Here is an 18,407-nt window from a genome sequence, read left to right on the forward strand (position 1 = left end):
CCTCCCAGCTCTCTCCGGTAGGGGGCGAAGGGGAGGTGATTGGCGGGACCGCCGGGTTAGATGGGCATGCCCAAACCATGTGGAAAGTATCCGCAAGCGGATGATCACAGTGTGGGCATTCCCTGGAGAAGGCCGGATTGAAATACTTAAGTATCGCCGGGCAATACTGTGTTAGTGTATAGGCGTAAGAGCCAGCGCTCGTCAGCCTTAGTCGGGCCCGGCACCGGGGGCGGAAATCGGAGCCTGTTCGATTTGTACATCGCTGTGATGTCGCACGCCGATACATTTGATATCGTCACCGACCATCACGCACTATGCTGGTTCTCGTCATGGAAGGATCCTTCAGGCTGTCTCGCCCGCTGGGCACTTCGCCTGCAAGACTACGACATCCGCGTGCTGTACCGCAACGGACGCCAGCATGCTGACGTCGCCGCCCTCCCGCGCTTCCCCTTGCCTGACGACAATGTCCACTGCTCAGTGTCTCACCGTGCCGTTTCTTCCATCGACATTCACACCATCGCTACCGAACAGCGCAAGGATCAAGGGATCGCCTCGCCAATAGACTTGCTCACTGATCCATCGGCAAGACCATCCACTCGCTCGTTGCGTCGTAAAACCCATCATTTTGCCATTCGCGACGACCTCCTTCCCCGACGCAATTTCAACGCCGACGGCCGCCAGTGGCTACTAGTAATCAGTGTTGGCGGTAACGCGTTACAAGTAACGGCGTTACCGGTAACGCGTTACTTTTTTCGGTAACTTAGCAACGTACTCGTTACTATTTCGGAACTGTAACGGGTAACGTACTTACGTTAACATTTTTCGGTAACGTGAGGTGTCACGTTACTCGTTACTTTTTTTTTCAATTATCCCGAAGTTTTACACAAAATTCCCTCGTCTCATAGGCGCCACTATTGTAGAGCTCGCCCCGACGTTCTTTTGTCGCAGCGGCGTACTGATGCCGTCCTGCCAGGCGTTAAGAATAGACTGTTGGGCGAGTTGGTACTTCATGATGAATGAAAATGGCGCAAAAAAACGTAGGACGAGACTAAGAAGGCCACAGCACATGCGCTTGTGCTGTAGCCTTCTTCGTCTCGTCCTACGTTTTTTCGCGCTATTTTCATCAAGCACTCGAGTGCCTATTTAGTGTAGGGGCGGTCGTATTCACTAAGAAGAGAGGCACTCTGTCCGATGACAGCTTAAATGCAGCTGTTTCTTTTTTTGTACAAGAAGCTGTAGTTATTAGAAAATTCTCCTTGCAATAATCTAGCGATGGTTTTTAACATTGTTTTCAAAATGGAACTTGCTTCTTTCTATCGGCAACTGCGGGTACACCTTTCTATCGTTACCCAATTTTTCAGCGAACGTGGCTGACCTTAAACACGTTCACATAAACGCTCGCAATTTTTTAGGCAAGTATACATATTTTAAAGGGGGAAAACGCAGATGTGTGCAAATCGTTTTCCCCCCAAACTAAGCCGTTTAAGCATTTTTTATTGCTATTTGATCATGTCTTGTTAGTAGAAGCGCACTGTCAGAATTACTGTAAATTTGTTGAGAGTTGTGATGTTTTCTTTAAGGAGAGCGTTGACGATAAAATCTCATTTTGTGTTTAACGTCACACTGAGAAAATGTGTTTACCATGTGCCACGGAGTTAGCAGCCTTCACATGTAACTGCCAGGCGACTTTAGGTCACTCCACTATTGCCAAGCACTGGCGTTGCCGGCGTGGAGGGGGGTAGGGTTTAACCCTCATCGCCCCCTCCCCCCGAATTCTTTCAATTTGCCATATGTATATATATACAGGCACACATACAAACGCACACACAACCATACATAAAGCATGGCTTAACGCCCCCAGCCCCATCCCCGAAAAAAATTTCTGGCTACGCTACTGTTGCTATGGTACGTATTTGTGCAACCTATTCTCGTTAAATCGGTACTTCGCGCAAAAATTGTAGTTTGTGATAGAAATTTTTTGTGAATTAAAAATATCAGCTTTGTAAAACTGTTATTTGGGGTTCCAACAGTAAAAATGCGGTGAATAAAATTTCTGACCATAGAGTAACGGCAGAAGTAACGTCCGTTACTTTTTTAGGGTAACTGTAACGGTAACGCGTTACCTTTTTAAAGAGGTAACGTAGGGCGGTAACACGTTCCTTTTTTGTTACCGTAACGAGTAACGTATTTAGTTACTTTTTTTTCGGTAACGCCTACAACACTGCTAGTAATACCCCGCAGGCTGCGTTCTGGCATATGCGAGTTGTTCCACGCTGACCCGCAGAGTGCGCACTTTGGAGTATCGAAAACTGCTGTGTCTGATGACAATGAAGAATTAGCCCAAAAGTTTAGTCATGTTTTTTTAGCCGCGAATATTTTTCAGCACGAATTCAAAGAAAGAATAGCGGGACGAAACGGTCAGTTTGAGGGGCCAGCACCGGCCGGAAAGCACCGCCCGGGCAGCAGCCGCTTGCCTCCACATTGCGGTAGAAGCACAAAAGGAGCAGCGCGCCGGTTCTCAAAGAAATCTTTAATCTCCCCCACCCTGTCTCCATGTGTAGGGTAGCAGACCGGTTGTCCTATACTGGTTAACCTCCCTGCCTTTCCTTCTCTACTATTTCTTCTCGCTCTCTCTTGCAACGAGTATCGCCCGTATCGGCGCGTAACAGCACCGAGTATCGACCCGCAACGTGATCCCCTCTTCAGGGCGCCCGTTCATTGTAACGTGGGAAAGTTATAGCAGCGCAGGCGCACAAATATAGTCAGCAAGTAACCTACGTCTTAGAGGCCATGTGTTGGGCCGACTTTGCGAATAGCAGAAGTGTCAAGTAGTGCTTCGAATGCCAATTATGTCTGCGTGGCGTATTTTCATCCTCCGTGCACGCATAGCGTGCGCTGTTTTAAAGACGATAGTCTTTCTTGGGATACTTAAACGGAGAAATTTTGGTCTGTCTGTCTTTCTGTTTGTCGGAACGTCACTCGATTCAGCCACTCGGCCAAAGTTGAACCTCTTGCCCAAGGGCCAGCCATCTTGGACGGCTGACTAGGTTCATACTTGTGTACACTGTCGATCAAAAAGCAAACAAAACGCATATCTGAGGCGCAACATCACTAGGTAAGTATGACGTGGTGTGTTCCTTTAATAGAAAATGCATATATACGTAATTCTAAAGACCCTAGTTTCTAAAGCTGCGCTGAAAATGCGACTGCGCTGAAACTTGCCTTCCTCCGTGCCCTCTGCACAAGCTCATTGTTGTGTTTCGGTTTCGGTTCTGTATTGCACTGTACAAATGCCATGGGGCGCCGCTGTGGCATTCCTGTTTTACCCAGGCGACATGTAACTAAAAGAGTGTGTGGAGAGTACTCGTTCAGTGCGGACGTTTCTTCTGCTTCAGCGCTTCGCGCCAAACCGCGTGTTCGCACTGGCTGGCGTCCCCGCCGGTCGCGTTGGTCACCGCCGGTCTTCGCCTGCAGCTGCGCCGGGACTACCTGCCCGCAACACAGCACTCATGTTTCCCAACGTATTGCCAGATGGCGTCCATATCTCATGCAGCGCCTCTTCTATCGTCTTTAGACGACATTTGCAGTGAAGCACGCAGATACGCGGCCATTTTTTTTTTCGTGAACGTCATCTGTATGGCACTCCTCCATTCACCCTTCATTATACGGAAACATCAAATACATTGTGAAAATCTTCTGCTCTGGCTATACGTATCCTTTTTGTGTTATGCTCGTAGAGAGGGCTCGAACATTTTCACAATGAATTCTAGTTCTCCTTTCCGTTTTACGGCGAAACATCGTATATTTTTACTCTGTGTATATATTACTTTCAAATCCATTATGCATATGCTTCATGGCAAAAGATTATTCGCGGAGAAAATGTATAGTAACCACGTTTAAAGTTTCGCGCCTTTTCACTTGGCTAGGAGCAAGTGAGTGTCTCCTGTTTTGTTTTCCCGGGAGGGAACACTGTGCTTTTTCCCGCCATTTCGCGGCCAGCACGGGAAAGAAATTCGATACCCGCTTCTGCTCGGCGAGCGCGGTGCGCATTCACAGCTGTGTGAACGCGATAGGGTGAGTGTCTTCGTCGAACTGCGTCGACCCACCCGCACTGAAACATTTCGGCGGGTGAGAAAGGGAAACGAGACATGTGATAAGCGGATCGAGCGTACCCCTCCACCGGGTGTGTTCCAATACTCACCGTAGACGGCTAAATAGACAGCTAAGTGGACAGCGGCCATCTTAAGTCCCATTCCAATTCTCACGTAGACGGCAAAATAGACAGCTTCGAGAAAGACAAAAACGATGCAGGCTACTCGGCTGTCCAAACAAGATGGCGGCTCAGCGCAATGCTCGCGTAGCTCGGATCTCGCCGGTATGGTCGTCTGTACACCAGCAGGCGCTTTGCCAGGCGCTCAATATAAGCAACGTTAATTGTTTCATAGGTTTGAACACGAAAGAGGCTAAAGAAAGAACATTTACGTTTGTTTTTCTTAGCTTTGTCTTCTCGACGCTAGGTGGCATCACGCCTTCTCGATCGCCTCCGGGAAGCGATCGAGAAGCGGCGTGAAGCATCACGGAATCATAGAAGGGCAAAAAGAGACAAGCGACCGCAGGACGAAGCCAACGAAATATGGGAAATATATCTAGAGAAAACATCCATTGTACAGAAATTGGTCGAGGCAAAAATTAAAGGCGAAAGTGAACGCTGGGTGACAGAGATTCACGAAAAAAGGAGGCCGCACCTAGGATATTTTGGAGCCACATAAAGGCGCTAGGTAGGAAGTCTGTCACAACGCGACATATTCTAGATGAAGGAGGAAATCAATTGGAAGGGTACGAAGCGCTAGGTTACATTCGAAAGGTAACAGCCGATTCGTTTAAAAAGAGCGTCCAGGGGATTTCCCCGGTGAGTAAAAGTGTGACGGAGAGAGCAACCGAGGAAGAGCTAGTGCTGGAGAATTTCAATAAATTCCAAAGCGCACTGCCGCGGGTTTAGATGGGATTCCCGTTAGCCTCATTAACGAACTAGGAAATAGCACTAAAGAAGCACTGCTGAAAGCTGTAGAAAAATGCTTAGAGGACAGGCAAATACCGGATAGTTGGCGAAAAGGTAGAATGAACTTTATCTATAAAGGCAAGGGAGAAAAGGATAACATTCGCTCGTATAGACCACTAACCATTACATCGGTACTATATAGGTTGGCGATGCAAGCAGTAAAAATGAAAATTGAAAAGTGGGCAGAACACAACGATATTTTGGGACAACTCCAGAATGGCTTTCGAGTCGACAGGCGGTTAGACGATAACCTGTTTGTTCTCACTCAGTGTATACAAATATCTAAAATAGAAAATAGGCCCTTGTACATGGCTTTTCTAGACATCACTGGGGCGTACGACAACGTTAATCAGGAAATTTTGTGGGATATATTGAAAGGAATGGGCATAGGCGACGACTGTATACAGCTTTTGAGGGAGATATACCGAGAAAATACAGTTTGCATAGAATGGGAAGGAATGAGTAGCAAAGAGAATGTTGAGATTAGCAAGGGGCTGAAACAGGGATGTCCTTTGTCCCCGCTGTTATTCATGCTGTACATGGTGAATATGGAAAAAGCGCTAGAAGGTAGCAACTTTGGTTTTAATCTGTCACACAAACAGGGCGGCGTGATGATTGAACAGAGGCTTCCAGGTTTATTTTATACGGACGATATCGTCTTTATTGCGGACAGTCGAGATGATATACAGGGGCTGGCCGATATAGGCGGGAGGGAAGGTGAAGCTCTTGGATTAGGATTTAGTGTAACGAAGTGTGGATTGACGGTATTCAATGGACCCTGTGATCAGACGGCGTCAATACAAGGCCAAGAAATACCGAGGGTAAGCGAATACAAGTACCTTGGAGTATGGATAAATGACAGTGATAGATACATGGAGGTACAGGAAAAAGCCTCGGCAGCAAAAGGAAAGAGGAATGCTGCAATAATGAAGCACAGAGCATTGTGGGTATACAATAGGTAAGAGGTGCTTCGAGGTCTGTGGAAAGGTGTAATGGTTCCGGGGCTTACTTTTGGGAACTCAGTGGTGTGCGTGAGGGCAGAGGTGCAATCGGGAATGGATATAAATCAAAGGGCTGTGGGACGCCCCGCGTTGGGTGCTCACGGGAAGACGACAAATGAGTCTGTAAAGGGCGATATGGGATGGGCAGGTTTTGAGGCGAGGGAGGCTCAGAGCAAAATAAGGTTCGAAGAAAGGCTAAGGAAGATGAAGGAAAGTAGATGGGCAGAGAAGGTGTTCGGTTACTTGTATAGGAAGAGCGTGGACACACAGTGGAGAAAAAGAACTAGGAGGCTCACTAGTAAATATACGGCTGGTAGTGTAAGCAGTATGTCAACAAAGAGCGTTAAGCGAAAAGTCAGAGAGGCGGAGAGGATTTACTGGATGGCAGCTATGGAGAAAAAACCGGCTTTGAGTAACTACCGAAAGGGCGAAAATGAAAAAAGGAGGAAGGCATTTTACGACAATTCAATGGGAAGCACTTTACTGTTTGAAGCGAGATCGGGTTGCCTTAGAACGGGTAGTTATAAAGCGAGATTCAGTAAAGAAGAAAAAGAATGCACGTGCTGCGGGGAAGATAAGGAAACGGCGGAGCATGTTCTGATTGAATGTGGAGACATCCACCCGGGTGTACGTTTGGGCACGAGCCTACATGACGCCTTGGGTTTTAGAGACAATGGAAAGCTGAACACACCCGCGATTGAAATAAGTAAGAGACGGTTAGAGTATTGCTGGCAGAAAACTAGAGAGAAAGGACAAAAATAAATATTGAAAAAAAAAAATAGGGACATTCTGCCGTAAAGGGCAGAGAAGGGAACTGAAAACTTAAGTTTTTTTTTCTGGAGTAAAATAGTTTTAATTGAAGTAAAGACACTAGGCCAACGCTAAGAAAAAAAGAGTAAAGTTTTTTTTTTTTTTGTCGAGCCTGGTGGCACACTTGTCACCACCCCGTTATAAAGGGGACGCTCATAGCATCCATCCATCCATCCAGCCTTCTAGACGTGTTCCATTTGTCGGACAACATGACCTCGATGCTATCTTCTAAGCTGTCAGCGTAGACTGTCTACGATGCTGTCCAGAATTCGAACACAGCCACCTTCTCGCCCTTCGAGATCTTCGCGTCATATCACAGGAATCTTGATATGACGCGTAATTCGCAAGTCGCGCAAGGAAAAAAAGGTTGTGCAACGTAAATGTATAGCTTTTTCGCTTTCATTTATTTGTTTCCTCCACGTGTAACGACATTTTCTTACACGATCAGCTGAAAATTTGTGAAATAACATCCCGCCACCAAGCGACATCGGCGATATGACGTCATGCATCGCCAGATTAGCTATGGCGCTTATCGAAGGTGGGCCGCTCTCGTGCGTGTTTCGGTGGCATCTGTTTTTGCTTATTCACGCCGAAAAGTCGTGGTATTGAGCGTTATTTTGTGTGACAGCGGCGCTTTTCAGCACGGCAATACGGTGTGGACTGCTGCAGATGTCGACAGCAAAGTGAGAACCCTCACTTTTGTGTCCCTCGATGTACTGCGTAGTAAGTTTGTTGCGCGCGCTAGTGCGCAGTTAGGTTTAGGGTACGTTGGGTGTTTTAACTGCGCCATAGCTAGGAATCGGGCGCTTCGACGTAAACTTATGAAAGGTTCGTGACGATTTTCATATCCCCAGGTGAGCATATCTTTTGGCACTCGCGTTATCAGATGACGATGGTTCGGTGTAAACGAATGGACTAGCGTGTTGAAAACGCAAGGAGCGTTTCAAGCGATCAAGCGATAACGCGCGTCGCTCACATTTTTAAAACGCCTGGCGCAAGATAACTTGCAGAAGCGAAGATGAGTACCGCGTGCCTCGAAATTTCTCGCTTCGGCACGATGGAAAAGGATTCGCCCCGCTCATTTATGTCGAGCTCTTGTAAAATGTTTTCATCTGTGATAACGTGCCGGTTGGGGCTATATAGTACGTGGCATTCTATCGCGGATATGCGTGCTCGTGGGTTCGAAGGCGCATAGAATAAGGTCGTGTAATGTGACGCTTTATATCAGGAGAGCATAGAGCACTCCTCACAATGCGATGTTGCGATCTTCGTAAAAGAAAATTGCGATTGTTTCTAATTCCACGCGTTAAACGGTTGTGCCCTTTCGCGTCTCCTCGTAGTTTTCCCATTTCGATTTTTTGTTCAGCTCACGCAGACCAGTGGAGCTTCGCGAGGCAACAACCGCACTGTACTTTGGTGCGGCTACAACGCAAGAGGGCAGGTTGCATTGTATAAATATTTACTGTGTGTTTTTTTCTCGCTTTTTTTTTACCGTGGCAAATAAACACCACAAGGCGCCTTCCGTCTATTTTCCGGAATTGCGCGTAGCCTAGAGGGCAGCTACAGTGACGGCTCGTGAATAATTCTTGCAGTCTCGTGTATTCTCATGATAAAAAAATTCACACATTGGCCATTGAGACATGTAACCAAGAGACCGGCTGTCGCGATAAAAAAAACAAGGAAAAAAATAATGACGGGCGTAGGAAAACTGCGCGCGCAAAGAACCAAAACCGAAACTTGCGAACTATCATAAGCTCATAAGCAACGACTTAGCACCTCAATGCATTTCACGAGAGAGGTAGTTCTCTCTCGATTCCATTGCTCTCTCTTCGGCCGCATGACTTAGTGTCCATTCTACGAAGTTTCCCTTCCTCTATGGGCGCGCTTGTTCTTCACTGACGCTTTCGGGCGAGAGACTCTCCTCTCCTGCCACGCATGCTAACGGCTCGTATAGCACTCTTTGGTCGCATCGTCGACTCCGTCGTTTTTCGGCGGCGGCGTCCGCCCTTTAGGCGCCCCACTGGATAGCTTGAATATTGAAAACAGGAGTCAGTACCAATTGAAATGAAATAAAATGAAAAGTTTTATCATATCGGATCGGCAGCAAAACTAATTCCCATATACATGTAATTCACATGTGACACGGCCGGCTTACCGTCTCGTGCACCGGAACATTAAAATTTTAAGTAAACTAAGCTAAGCGGACGTCGAACGAGCGTTAGGTAAGATAGTTTACGAATATCGTTAATAAAATTACGTAACTTGCGGCGTAGGTGCCCTAATTACCTGGACAACTTCCGCATATATGCATGCAGTGTGTGTTCGTCACGACAGAGTGGTATGCTTAGATTATTAACAACTAGATATCTGTGTCGAGGATCTTGCGAAATAGCAGTGTTATTCATGTGTTAAAAGCGCTTTAGTATGCTTGCGCTTTAGTATGCTTGTGCAGCAGTCATTTTCTCGTCAGGAAACTGTTTGTATTCTTATCGTAACTATGGGTTCACAATTTGTTCCATTACGTGTATTATTGTTGCAGTGTCCGTTCTGAGCAGCTTCCCGGAAGCATCCCTGTCCACTGTAGGAAAAGTCGTGAAAAGGTGGCTCATTGGCGCGAGTTATGGAGATGGCGGTCGTAACAGGAGGCGACAGAAACGGAAGACGACATCACTGTAGAGTCACGTTGACACCACGCATGGCACCTTGACCGAAGGACATTTGTTTTGACTAATGTTAAAAAAATTGTGATCTCTAAAATTATACTTGTATCCGTCTGATTTTGTATTGATCGAAGCGCTTGCGTGGGTGGGTGCCAATATTTCATACAGCGTCAGCAGCAGTTGTATTTGTCAATTTTAGGGCCACGATGTGTACACTCAAGTACAGTTGGGCTTAGGTGTCTTTAACAATGCAAACAAGCATATTTGTGCAAAATTATTTCGTTATTATTACTTCTCATCATTTGAAGCATTAATTCAGCGCAAACGTTTTCAATTCATCTCGTTTGCCTCAAGCGTTGCGTAAAAATGCAAAAGTGAAATTAATATTGCTTATACCCCCCCCCCCCCCAAAAAAAAAAAGAACTGACCCCCTCCGTGGTCGAAATAATGTATACTTGCAGGAAATAAATGCAGAATGTATGGCGGTCAATAACGGCAAATGAGCGTTGGCCGTGCTTTTGTCATCGTTGGCAAGTGCTCAGGACGCGTGCGGCCCGAGGTAGGCACTGCCAGGTCTACGACATCGGCCCGACGCCGTTTGCCGACTAGCTGCCGATGGTCGGCAAACAGCCCGGCCATTTGCAAAAGACGACATCGGCCCTACCGAACTTGCTGACGTCGGGCCGGTCATATTTTGAACGGCCACGGATATCGGGCCTACCGTTTGCCGAGCCCGTTTTGTCCATTGGGAAGCAGCTTCACTGGGCACGGCACCTTGCTTCCGTCCTCCCGGAAGTCCGCAGTGCGAAAGTGAAGACTGCACACTACTTGTTGGCACCCAGTTGTCTCTTGAACACGCCTTGAGCCACTGGTCACGCAAACTGCTATCCGATGATGTCTAGTGGAAAGTCAAGCCCGCAACTCTTTTTCTGAGGATCGACGAGCATTTGGGCACACATCAAAACCGCATTGTTAGGCAATAAGAACACGCGGCTCAATAACACATCGCTTTTTCTATGAACGCATGAAAGCAAGGCAAAAAAATGCTTCCCAAGAACGGGCATTGTAGCATATTGCGTCATGCGTTTATTTCTGTCGATTTGTGCAGCATTGTTTTAAACTCGTTTACGGCGTCGCGTCGCTAGCGCGTTGGAGATGTGTTTCTAGGATAAATGCAGCGCGACTTGGACGAAGACAGGAGACACATAAAACACAGACGAGCGCCGACTTACAACTGAGTTTATTTGCACTTCGACAGGCCTTTTTGTATGCACAAACCCAGCCTGTATCAACCATCACACAGAAGCAGATAAAACGATAAAGGACTTAATGATGCAGTAAGCAAAAAATATCACATGCCTATAACACGACGAAAAGCCACCGTTTATGCGCACCTATATCACACAAGCGAACTAATTTTTTTTTTAATGACAAGACAGCGCAAAGAATTACACATTCCAAAAAACGCGCCAACAAAAATCAAGCCGAACACACGCACAGCGTGAAATATCTTGTCCTGGTGACGAGTGAAGTAGGCATCTAAAAGAACAATGACCAACAACCACGGAAAATCATGAGAGGATGACACACTCAATGACAACCTAGAGATCAGAAATCGGCGTCAGGTAGTGAAACCAACAGACTGCTTGCGCTCTTACCGAAAAAAAACGAGCAATACAAAACCAAAAGCAAACAAAATCAATACAATTAACTGTGAACGGATCAAGATAATTCAAAAACAACCCGGCGCCGGGGTGACAACCACGCACTGTGAAAACGAATTATTTACCTCATTTGTGTCATGGATAACAAGTGTAAATATGAACAAATGACCAACAAAAACACGGAAAAGCAGGTGAGGGCGAAAGGACACGTCACACAAAACCATCTAAAAAGTCAACCTCAGCGTCCGTTAATGTGACTGAAGGCGTGCTTACACATTGATCGGCAGCTTTCCTAATAAAAAACGCTTCAACAAGTTCTCGTTCTGTCCTGTCTTTGGCTCTTTTCAGAAACTTTGTACTGTTGAAATTTGGAGTGCAGCCGCAACGCTTGCAGTGCTCAGCTAGGAAGCCACCAGCGTTATTGCGCACATTAAGGTTGTGCTCTTTTGAAATCTGAGTATTGGAGGCAAGTTAGGCTGCTTCATGACTGGCTCCAGGTTCTTGTGTTGATTGGACGGGATCCATCCAAAGAAGCGAGACGGTTGGAAGCATTTAAGAAGCAGGCGGCAACGTCAACTGAATTTCTATGGCAAAGAGCCCTCATCAGTTTCGGGAAAAGACAAAAAGAGCCAACAGGTGAAGGTAGTCAGGTTAAGGTCTTCGGTGAAACAGATCTTCCGCCGGATATCAAGAAGCTGTTGGACAAGGGGCCAAAGTACAGTTTCACACCTTCCGTTCGCCGTCAGGAAATGCTAGCCATGGTACGCAGGATTGCGGACCGTAGTGGGGAGCACAGCAGAGACGCCGCGTTGTCGGATGGTGTGGCCTGCCTAAAGCGAAATGTAGGGTCTTTTCCGTCGTCAAAGCCCCCTCTCGGAAAAATTTGCAGGGTCATCGAGGAACGCAACCTTATGGTTCTTCTTGATGATAAAGAAGGTGGGTTCTCGGTGCTTTCGAAACCCTTGTTCAAAGAAAAGGCTGGCATCGCAATCGGCAAGAATTTCAAGCAAGTTGATTTCAATCCCCAGAAACAAAAAAGAAAGGCACTGAAAATCCTGGAAGGACTAAACCTAGATAGTGTCGAAAAACAAGCAAAGAAGCAGCCGACGGGATCTCTTGAAGTTTTCTTCACGATCAAGACACACAAGGATGGAGCACCTCTTCGAGCCATTGTCTCCGAAAATGGTACGTGGCAACGCCTGGTCGCAAGATACCTACAAAAGCATCTTCATGTGTTGGTGAGCGGGGATCCTTTTCTAGTTAGAAGTTCATCGGACGTTGTAAAGTGTTTAGGAGGTTTGCCTCCAGGTCTGTACACTGGATTTTCCATTGACATTGAAGAGCTGTATTATTCTGTTCCGCATCAGGAATTACTAAGCGCTTTAAAGGAAAAGATATCAGACTTCGGAGAAACTGAATTCCAGAACGCAGCAGGAATACGCAGTGAGGACTTCTTAGACTTGTTAGAATTCTACCTGAAATCAACAGCTATAAAGTTTGAAGAGAACTTCTTTATTCAAAAACGCGGTATTTGCATTGGGTCGTCAGTTGCTCCGGTTCTTTGCGATATTTTCTTGTCAGTCATAGGAATGCGCATTCAAACCCACATTCAGGGCTCACGTGTGGTAGAAATTCATAGGTATGTAGACGACTTCCTTGTAATTCTAAAAGATGTATGCAGCGAAGAGATAGAAGGTGTTGCGAAGAACATTGTAGATATTTTCACAAAACATGGCGCAGGTCTTAACTTCACGTGGGAGCTGCCAGAACACAACAGGCTTCAATTTCTGGACTTAAGCTTGCTGTTCAGTTCTGAAAGAATCTGCTGGAAATTCAGTCCGAGGTCAAAGAAAGGCCTACTTCCCTTCGAAAGGGCTCATTCGAAACTCGTTAAGAGAGGAATAGTAACGAATTGTCTCCAGTCCGCGCTAACAAAATCTTGTGAACATTGCATGTCTGAAAGCTTCAAAGATCAGGCAACACGTTTGAGGAGCGCAGGGTACCCGTCTTTCCTGGTATCTGAGGTGTCCGAGTCGTTGCTTCAAAAGATTAAGCGTTCTGACGGGGGAAAAGAACGGGAGAATCAAAAGAAGCAGGTACAAGTGATTCCCTACATTCATAGAATATCACACAATATCAAGAGGGTGGCATCAAAACACGATGTTCAGATAGTATTCTCAGCCCCTTGCAAGTTGTCGAAATTGTGCAGCATGATCAATCGGCAAGGGTTACCCCAGTGCACGACTAAGCACAAAAACAGGTTCACAGAATGTGTCGCAAATGTCGTTTACGACATTCCCCTCAGCTGTGGCCGCCGGTACATGGGGCAAACGGGCAGATGTTTTAATGAGCGAGCAAAAGAGCACAACCTTAATGTACGCAATAACGCTGGTGGCTTCCTAGCTGAGCACTGCAAGCGTTGCGGCTGCACTCCAAATTTCAACAGTACAAAGTTTCTGAAAAGAGCCAAAGACAGGACAGAACGAGAACTTGTTGAAGCGTTTTTTATTAGGAAAGCTGCCGATCAATGTGTAAGCACGCCTTCAGTCACATTAACGGACGCTGAGGTTGACTTTTTAGATGGTTTTGTGTGACGTGTCCTTTCGCCCTCACCTGCTTTTCCGTGTTTTTGTTGGTCATTTGTTCATATTTACACTTGTTATCCATGACACAAATGAGGTAAATAATTCGTTTTCACAGTGCGTGGTTGTCACCCCGGCGCCGGGTTGTTTTTGAATTATCTTGATCCGTTCACAGTTAATTGTATTGATTTTGTTTGCTTTTGGTTTTGTATTGCTCGTTTTTTTTCGGTAAGAGCGCAAGCAGTCTGTTGGTTTCACTACCTGACGCCGATTTCTGATCTCTAGGTTGTCATTGAGTGTGTCATCCTCTCATGATTTTCCGTGGTTGTTGGTCATTGTTCTTTTAGATGCCTACTTCACTCGTCACCAGGACAAGATATTTCACGCTGTGCGTGTGTTCGGCTTGATTTTTGTTGGCGCGTTTTTTGGAATGTGTAATTCTTTGCGCTGTCTTGTCATTAAAAAAAAATTAGTTCGCTTGTGTGATATAGGTGCGCATAAACGGTGGCTTTTCGTCGTGTTATAGGCATGTGATATTTTTTGCTTACTGCATCATTAAGTCCTTTATCGTTTTATCTGCTTCTGTGTGATGGTTGATACAGGCTGGGTTTGTGCATACAAAAAGGCCTGTCGAAGTGCAAATAAACTCAGTTGTAAGTCGGCGCTCGTCTGTGTTTTATGTGTCTCCTGTCTTCGTCCAAGTCGCGCTGCATTTATCCGAGTATGTACCAACTCGCCCAAGTCAAAGTTTTATTGGATGTGTTTCTAGTTTGATCAACTCTTCCGTTGGTTTGACCAATGCTTTCCGCCGACGCTCGACCGTGCATACTGCTTTCGCCACCGCTCAATAAATTTCGCCAGAAGTGCTTTCATGGCCACATGTTCGCCCACTTAACGGCTATTGTTTTCTCAAATCACCTCGTCTGAGTGCGTACTCATTAGGACCGCCATCTCAACGTTGCAATATGTAGCATGAATGTCGTCTCCTCATGCAAGGGAAATGACAGGCAAGGATGAGTGGATGCCGTGTCGTGTCGTCTACTCGAGTTATCAGCGCTGCGGCGACGCGCCGCTACAGGTTGCAAGAATTCGCCGCGAGAGGCTCTAGCGACTGTACCGAAATCGAACATTACATTTTGGCTATGCGCACTGTTTGACACAGAAAGAGAAGAGGTGTTCCGCAGCCTGCAAAAGAGCATCGCACACATGAGGACGCCGTTTTACTCCAAGGGCCCGCGGCAATCAGGAGGAAATTGCAGCGACTGCTGTTTGCCTTCTTGTGACGCATTTGGCTGCTTGAAAGGTGACGGCACACCCCTGCTCTCAATGCATGGGGGGCTCAGGCTGAAGAACTGCAGGCTATGCATGCCGGGCTAACCCCGTCGGCTGCAACACCACCCCCAGCACCACAATTTGTCATTGTATAATACCTGGTGCTTAAACATTTTTGTTTGTGCTTAAACGCTTTTTTTTGTATTCTAGTGGCCCTCAAAGAATGGAGCCTTTGAGGTACCTTGTAAGTGAATGAATGAATGAATGAATAAATAAATAAATAAATAAATAAATAAATAAATAAATAAATAAATAAGTAAATAAATAAATAAATGAGGAAGTAAGTAAGCAAGTAAATAAATAGAATAAACTATCCAAGGCATCCAACAAATCGATGTGACCAGAACACGAGAACACGGGTACAACACATTCCTTTTTCGCCAGCTTGGTCCAGAATTTCACTTCGGCATCCAGACACAACAGCTTGTGATGCGAGATACCTTTGAATACGCCAATATTTAGGTCGCGGTCAAGACTGCTGTCACTTACGAGAAACACATCCAGAACTGATTGGTTATCAATTTGTATTAGAGTACGTGTTTTTACTAGCTGAGCAATGCAACAAAACAATGTCTACGAAGGGTTCAGCGGAATTACGGTGTGATAAATGAAAATTACCGTCCCAGTTCAGTGCTGGAATGTTAGAACCACCAGATGATCTGAGATCAAAAGTACGGTGCCAGCACATGACTTAAGCGTTGCAAAAATGTGTTGTCACTGCTAGGCTAAAGATAGTCCATAACATTGTGCGAATTTTATTTCCTATTTTGCTTAAGCGTCGGAAACACATCAAAGTTCAGTATTCCGACTAGCCCACAAAAAATGATTTAAATAACTAGTCATATTAAGCGATATGTTTTCATTTCCTATTATTACCGTACATTGACTAACCGTTTGGTGCAGTGTTCTTTGCTCGAAGGTAAATATTAAGACTGCGAAATGTCCTTGAAGATAGAATTGCATTGCACAAGACTCAGCTATCAGATTCATCTTCGGTCGTTATGATCACAGCTTCTCACCTTCATCACATGCTCACATCTTATCATTGCAGACTTTGGAGCATAGGCGCAAACGCGAATGCGTAATTTTACTGCACAAGATCGTCCACACGCCATCCGGTATTCACGCACCCTTCTCTTTTGTACCCGCTAATACACGTGTCACTAGGCAAACCCACAGACTAAACATTATTCCTTTCAGGACACACATTGACTGTTTTAAATTTTCGTTTTTTCCATTCACTGTTGAAATCTGGAAAAACTTGATGGTTCGCTTCGCGCATTGACTCATGATGAGTTCGTTGAGAAACTACGAATACACATCTAGTTTTAATCTGTCTGCATTGTCTTAGCGGTTGTCTTTTTCTGTATTCCCATCAACGTTTGTACTCCCACCTGATGAAAGATTTTGTTGTACAGCTATGTAAGCATATCGTATCTTTATCTGTTTGTATAATCTTAGCGTTTCTTTAATTTGCTGTTTGTACTAATATATGTACCCACTCCTGCTATGTCTCGAAATCGAGACAGCAGTATTTATAAATAAATAAATAAATAAATAAATAAATAAATAAATAAATAAATAAATAAATAAATAAATATGTCTTGCATTAACATCTATAGCGACTATGTTTCCCAGCGCAACATAATACATTCAATAACAACATTGCGTGTAGAATTAATATACTAGTGCACGTGAATTGGTGGAAACATGTCACATTAGAAAAAGAAGCAGGGACTGCGTCAGCGATAAGTCAATCTGCTTATTTGGTAGTGAGACACGCCTTTTTGAATTTGTGCGCATACGCTTGGTTGTGTTGAAAGTTTTCTTCTTTCTTTTGGAGTGGCCGCTGTGAGCTAGCGCTTTCTCTGTCCGTTTCTTTCGCGTTACATTGACTTGTGTGCGTATAAATCAACTCACGCAAGAAGTGTTACAACGCTGTTAATTCGACCCACTCGTCAGGCCCGCGTTTCATCACTGCGTGAGCCCCGTCCAAACTGCGCACGCCAAACAATGTTTTCAAACATGCGTACTGCACAACGGCAATGTCACTTCTCCCAGCGCGCGAGAGCGGTGCGGCGAAGCGCCCATCCCTGCGCCCCGCAGTGGCATGACGCACGGCTGGAAGCAGACAACAGCAAAAAGGGGAATGCATTCAACCGCGCCGGCGCGGCTGCAGCGGTCGCATCCACCAGGGGCCGCACCTTCGTTTTGGGGAGAACTGAGTGCTTGGTGTAGCCACTGACTGCGATCAAATTGATTCACGTTCAAATGCGCTTGCGCTGTTCAGGAGCTTTACAGCGCCACCGTCCGCGCCTGGGCGCATATGTGGTTAACAATAATTACCAAAAAGAGTTCGAATAAACGTTTTTTTTATGCCACACTAGATGGCGCCACAAAACCGGTTTCACCGCTGGCGCCGCGACGGTCGGGCGCGTTTTTGTATTGTGTTTTGTTCTATACTCATTCTGCGCCGACACCGATCTAGGTGGGGAAGGGGAATCGGCACCCGCCACCGGGTTGTGAGTGCGCGGGGCATCTCGGGATCGGCGCGTTCAACATGGCTGCCCCACTTGGATCCCGCCGTGTGCGACGAAAAAGAGCACGGGTGAGCAGATTTTCTGGTTCTCGCTCGAGCGCGGACGTGCCGGAGAGCTAGCACCTTCGCGGGCGCAGAGATCGTGAAGGTAGGTTGTGCGGCGAACGCGTCGATTGGCCCGACGCCCCTTCATGCGGAGGGGTTGCTCTTGCATGTTTGGTGGTGGAGCCGACAGCAAAGTGGCAAGCGCGCCTCGTTGAAGCATGAGCTCAAGGCGCTGGCACGACGCCGAAATTGCGAGTAGTGTGGGATAGTGGCGGAACTGTTCGAACTCAAAGCTCCCCTCCTTTGTGCCAGCAGTTCGTTCCGTTGGAGATAGCCCTAATGGAAATCTGTAGAGGAGCCTCGTCTCTCGCGGTGTTGGCTGTGTTCGCAACAAGCTGTGCTGCATCGCTTTTCGTTAAAGCGACCGTAAAGAACGGCTGCTGCCACGACGATTATCGCTGACCCAATTATTAGAATTTACCGTACGACGAAAGCAAACGATAAGGAAGCTACGTTTTCTGTGATGAGCACTGCGAAAGAATGTAGTTGCACTTCTTTGAATGAAGTCCGTGCAACCACTCATCTAAATATTTGGTTCTCACAGAGGTGTAGGTTATCTGCCGTGACATTTGTCCCATATTACCGTGGAGGGAGCTCTCTAGGGTAACTTTTTTTTTACAGAATGCATTCACAAAACTATGCTTTAGCATTCGCG

General features: G+C 46.1%; 1 protein-coding gene across 1 annotated transcript in view; it reads left to right on the plus strand.

Annotated features, from left to right (window-relative positions):
* The first annotated feature begins 17,580 nt into the window (after positions 1–17,580).
* The window catches only part of LOC119375574 (uncharacterized), a 198,155-nt gene continuing 197,328 nt past the window's right edge, over positions 17,581–18,407 (plus strand). Inside the window, exon 1 of the mRNA XM_037645788.2 lies at positions 17,581–17,716. The gene's annotated coding sequence lies outside the window, so the exon portion shown is untranslated. The remainder of the gene's footprint in view (positions 17,717–18,407) is intronic.

Source organism: Rhipicephalus sanguineus, chromosome 11 (assembly GCF_013339695.2).
Source record: "Rhipicephalus sanguineus isolate Rsan-2018 chromosome 11, BIME_Rsan_1.4, whole genome shotgun sequence".
In the NCBI taxonomy this organism is placed as follows: domain Eukaryota; kingdom Metazoa; phylum Arthropoda; class Arachnida; order Ixodida; family Ixodidae; genus Rhipicephalus; species Rhipicephalus sanguineus.